General features: G+C 44.6%; 1 pseudogene; it reads left to right on the plus strand.

The window, feature by feature from the left end:
* The first annotated feature begins 3,478 nt into the window (after window positions 1-3,478).
* LOC120298296 lies at window positions 3,479-5,319 on the plus strand (annotated as a pseudogene).
* Window positions 5,320-5,909: the final 590 nt, after the last annotated feature.

The raw sequence follows: 5,909 nt of genomic DNA on the forward strand, positions 1-5,909 counted from the left end.
CGCCACTACCAGTACAGAGCCCTTCCATTTGGCCTCTCATCTGCACCGAGAGTATTTACAAAGGTACTGGCAGTGATTGCAGCCCACCTTAGACAAATTCCCATCAGAGTTCAATGCTATCTAGATGACATTCTAATTCAGTCATCATCATGGCAAGGTGCCCAAGCAGACCTCGCCCTAGCCATCAAGGTTTTGCAGGAGCACGGTTTTTCTGTGAATTTCCAGAAAAGTCATACTGTACCAACAACTCGGCTCCTCCATTTGGGCGCAGTTATAGACACAGGCAACTGCACGGTCTACCTATCTCAGGACCGACGGCACTTTATCCAGACTCTTGTACATCGGATCCGAAGGGACAGAGTAGTCACATTGGCATCCCTTTCACAGCTACTAGGGAAGATGGTGTCCTGAGTGCAAATTGTGCCATGGGCACGTCTCCATGCCAGAGAATTACAGTGGCTTCTCCTTCCATTTCAGAGACTTCATACCAGCACATCCCACCAGAAGGTCCGAGTTCCACGGTTGGTGTTGAACTCCCTTCGTTGGTGGGACTCTCCGGCACTGTCACAGGGAGCAGAATTCAAAGAGCCAGACAGGATCACCATCACCACAGACGCAAGCCTATTTGGGTGGGGGGCACACCTCCACACACACTGGGCCCAAGGTCAGTGGTCCAGGCAAGATCTAAAGAACAATATAAACTGGCTGGAACTAAGAGCCATACACATGGCCCTAAAGAGATTCAGCAGCTTAGTACAGGGCCAGCACGTCCTGGTCTTAACCGACAACATCACAGCCAGGGCCCATATCAACAGACAGGGGGGAACAAGGTCCAAGCCTCTCATGCAGGAGGCCAGATTGCTGGGGTCTTGGGCGGAACTGAATCTTGCCTCCATCAGGGCAGAGCACATATCCGGAGTGGCCAACCAGCAGGCGGACTCACTGAGCAGAGCCACCGTGGACCATTCTGAATGGCAGCTGGATCCGAAGATCTTTAGAGAGATTGTGGACAGGTTTGGTTCCCCAACCCTAGATCTGTTTGCCTCCCCAGCCAACTCACAGCTTCCCAGATTCCTTTCCAGGTTCCCGTCTCCATCAGAGGAAGGAACAGATGCACTCCGCAGTCCCTGGCCCAGGGAACTGCTCTATGCCTTTCCTCCCCTGCCCCTTCTACCTGCCACGATCAGGAAGATCCTTCGCGAACAAGCAGAGGTCCTTCTGGTCACCCCGTATTGGCTGAGACGATCTTGGTTCGCCGACCTGATGGAGCTCTCCGCATCCCCTCCATGGAGGATTCCAGCCAATCGGATCTCCCTCATTCAGGGGGAGTTACATCATCCGGACCCTCAATGGCTCCAGTTAACCATCTGGCACTTGAGAGGCAGGCCTTAGGCCTAGACTCATATTCGTCAAAGGTCATAGCCATGATCCAGCAATCCAGGTGACCCTCGACGAATAGAATATACGATGCCACGTGGAAGAGCTTCTGTAATTGGTGTTTAGCTCACAAAATTGAACCCTTACAGGCTGCAGTGCCAGTTGTCTTGGAGTTCCTGATGGACGGTTTGGACAAAGGGCTTTCCACAAGCACCATCCGTAGGCAGGTAGCAGCACTCGCCACGGTTATTTCCTGTGGCAAGGAACCCTTAACACAGCACCCTATGATACGCTCCTTCCTAAAAGGAGCTAACAATGCCAGACCACCAGCGGTACATAGATACCCCTCCTGGAACCTTCATCAGGTTTTACAGGCTCTTGTCTCACCACCCTTTGAGCCAATTGATACTTGTTTGCTCAAACTATTATCAATGAAGGTGGCATTTCTGGTTGCTGTAACTTCAGCCAGAAGAATCTCTGAGCTGGCTGCCATGTCAGTGAGAAAGGACATGTGTATCTTCCATAGGGACAGGGTTACTCTCAGGTTAGATCCCTCTTTCATGCCCAAGGTCAACTCCTTGTATGATAGATCACAGGACATAGTTTTGCCGGATTTCTGTCCAAACCCATCTAATGACATAGAGGCTCAGTGGAACAGATTGGATGTTCACAGGGCCTTATATTGCTATATACAGAGAACCTCATCCTTCCGCAAGACTGAGGCTCTGTTTGTGTCATTTCACCCTTCGTCGTTAGGACAGAAGGTTTCCTCACCCACTATAGGCAGGTGGATTAGAGCTTGTATTTCTCTGGCATACCAGACTCAGTCACTACAAGCTCCCAGCCATATCACGGCCCATTCCACCAGGGGCGCAGCCACTACAGCAGCCTGGCATCCATAGAGGAAGTTTGTAGGGCAGCAACATGGGCATTGCCCTCCTCCTTTGTCCGTCACTACAAGATGGATATATATGCATCTTCTACGGCTTCATTTGGCCGCAAGGTCCTAGAACACGCATTAACATTGGGTGGGAACCAGGCCCAATCTAATTCCCCACCCTAGGGACACAGGGCTTTGGTATGTCCCATCCGTGGGTTCTCCATCCAATCATGCTGGAGAAAGGGGCGTTGTCTTACCTGAACGCCTTTTCTCAGCATGATGATGGAGAATCCACTCCCTCCCATTAGGTCAGTTGGCCTGGTCCCCATTTGTTCAGACGCGTCGGACTAAAGTCTGGGTATCGCCTTAGCCTAAAACTGGGGTGCAGTTGGCACAGAGGGGGCGGTACTAAATTTCAGACTTAGTCTAATTGGAGCAGATAGATTAAGACAACCCATCCGTGGATTCTCCATCATCATGCTGAGAAAAGGCGTTCAGGTAAGACAACGCCCCTTTCTCTCTGTCAACTGAATAGACAAGTGATTCTTATATTCTTATATTCCAGCCAGTTGTAAACTAATACCATGAAAGAGGACTTGATAATTGGCCTTCCAGTGAATGCATTTATTGAGCTGAAGAAAATCCTTCCCATTGGGCACACTTGAAAGGGATTTCTTTAAACCAGTGGTTCTTAACCTGAGCAATATCGCCCCCCAGGGGGTGATTTCATTTTTCAGGGGGCAATGGAACGAAAAGGGGTGACGCGGGGGTAAAGGAACAAAAGGGGGCGATATGGGGGTGATGGAGCAAGACGTTTTGGGGACACTTTTGAGACTTTTTCATACAGTGAATCGCTGTATATCTGTGATACAAAAACATCAGATTGCTCGCTATTAGTGGATTGAATTGTGTTTTCAAATGTTCCTCCAGCTAGCTTCAGTACAGAATGCCATACATATGTGAATACCCATCGCTTATCTTCATGTGCATTGCGCAGCAGCCTCTACCCATACAGTGGTGTGCCATTGGCCAGAATGGGCAGTGATGGAGGAGGGAGCGTTTGTTTCAAAACATCGCATGCTGAATGGCTGTCCCCTGTGACATCAGCTGTAATGTCAACATAACTGTTGAAACTAGGTTTATCGATGTCCGCGTGTGTTTTTCTAGTGTTCCAGTGCTGTCGAAAATTTAATTTTCAGGTAGTGCCTTTCATTTCGAAGATCTCTCAACATGGCAGAGAAGAGGAAGTGTTGCCAATATTCGACGGAATACCTAAAATTGGGATTCATTCCATCTCCTTCCAACGTACAGCTTCCGTTTTGTCTTCTTTGTGAGAAAACATTTTCAAATGAAGTGATGAAGCCTTCCCAACTGAAAGACTATTTGGTAAGAATTCATTCGGAAAGAGCTGACAAATCGACATCATTTTTCCAATCGTTAAAGGCCAGGTTTGAGGGTCGCAGCACTGTTGGGAACTTATTTTGAAAATTGTCACTCAATGCCAACAAGGGGCTCATTTGTTCCTATGAAGTACCTTTGTTGATAGCAAAATGTGGCAAACCTCACACTCTTGGAGAAACGCTGATTTTACCAGCAGTGAAACAGATTATTGCCACCATGTTGGGGCCCAGCGCAAGCACTATCACGCAATCAATTCCTTTGAGCAATGACACTGTATCAAAAAGAATTGATGAAATGGCTACTGATGTGGAAGAAAGGCTTACTGACACCTTGAAAAATACAGAATTCGTGATGCAGATTGACGAGTCAACAATTCGTGAAAATGAAGCATTGTTACTGGCTTGTGTCTGTTTCATCAACAGAAATGAAGAGATCGGGGAAGAACTGTTATTTATTCAAAATTTAGCCACCGACACAAAAGGTTCTTTGATATTTAAAAAGATTGAAGAGTTTTTTAATGAGAAAAACATCCCTTTGACAAACGTCGTGGCATGTGCAACTGACAGAGCTGCATCCATGATTGGACGATATCACGGATTTCAAGCTCATCTAAAATTGGTTGTACCTGGAGTTATGACTGTCCATTGCATCATTCACAGACAGCACCTTGTCTCAAAAAATTTGAGTGGCCGTTTGCACAAGTCTCTACGTTACATCATTAATGCTGTGAATAAAATTAAGTCGAATGCCTTGAATAACTGACTTTTTCACAAGCTTTGTGAAGAAAATGATGAGGAGTTTGAACATCTCCTTTTGCACACTGAAGTAAGGTGGCTTTCAAAAGGAAAGTGTTTGCAGCGATTCCACAAACTTTTTGACACAGTTGTTGAATTTCTTGAATCCATTGACCCAAGTCTAAGCAGTTCTCTTAAACTTCGACGTCTAGATGTAGCTTATCTCGCTGATGTTTTTGACAAGCTGAATGAAGTGAACGTAAAGCTGCAAGGAGATAAAATCAATTTTCTTAAGGCCAAGGGAGTAATCTGCTCACTTATTTCCAAATTGGACCTCCTTGCAACCAATATGAGTCGCCAGGAGCTGTATCAGTTCCCAAGCCTTGGTAATGAAGGAGAAGATTTGGATGTTTTTTGCTGCCACTTGAAGCAACTAAAAGAAGATATGAAAACCAGATTCTATGATCTGATAAATCTTGAAGTGCCCACTTGAGTGCTAAATCCTTTCACAGCAGACTTTGCACAACTTCATCCCAAACTGCAAGAGCCACTGACAGATCTGAAATATGACTGTAAAGCCCAGTCACATTTTCAGAGTTATGGCTATGAAGCTTATTTGGTGAAAATGAGGAACACTTTACCCAATATTGTGGAAGGAAGTTAAGTTGCTTCTTTTAGCCTTTTCTTCCACTTACTTAGTGGAGAGGGGCTTCAGCGCTGTCCAACAGATCCTTTCTAAGTCAAGGAACATGTTGAAGATCTCTGAGCGTGGTGATTTAAGAATACGATTAACAAAAATGGTTTCAGACATCAAGAAATTGTCATCAGCTCACCAAGCACAAGGCAGCCATTGATGTTCTTTTTTTTTTTTTTTTGCTTTTTGTGTACATACATTTTTTTCATTGATAATTATATTTCTTTTTGCATCTTAAATTTCACTTGTAATTCAAAAATTAAATGTTACTGTTTTTCTTTTTGGGCATTTCACTTTCTTGCAACTGAATTTTGTTTTCAGTGGTCATTACATTTAAGTGTCTTGAATAAATAAGATAATAATGAAATACAAGTATCACGAAGTTTGGGAATAAAGTGACGGGTGGCACCAAAATTTTTCACACAGTTGAGATATGGGGGAAAGACTGGAAATAAATTATTTGCATTGATATGTCCTGATGACAATTTTAAAGAAAAATTAAAGAATTTTAAAGAAAATAAAAAAGTGTTTGCATTAAGTGAAGAATTATTTCCTATGTTGTGATTGAGAGGTTATGTTGGGGGAGGGGGGCGATGACAACTTCCTCATTGGCTCAAGGGGGCAATTCATTCAAAAAGGTTAAGAACCATTGCTTTAGACAATGTGTACACAACCTTTCAGAGTGGTAATTGTATCTGGGTTTTGAAGATGTTATTTAGGCCACATGTCCCAATAAAGGTGGAGGCAAGACAAAGTTTTATGATAAGCCAAGGCAAAAAGTTAATTTGATTTCATAAAAACAACCATGATTAAATTCACACAC

This window comes from Crotalus tigris, unplaced genomic scaffold (assembly GCF_016545835.1).
Source record: "Crotalus tigris isolate CLP2741 ecotype Arizona unplaced genomic scaffold, ASM1654583v1 scf7180000023829.5930981, whole genome shotgun sequence".
In the NCBI taxonomy this organism is placed as follows: Eukaryota; Metazoa; Chordata; class Lepidosauria; order Squamata; family Viperidae; genus Crotalus; species Crotalus tigris.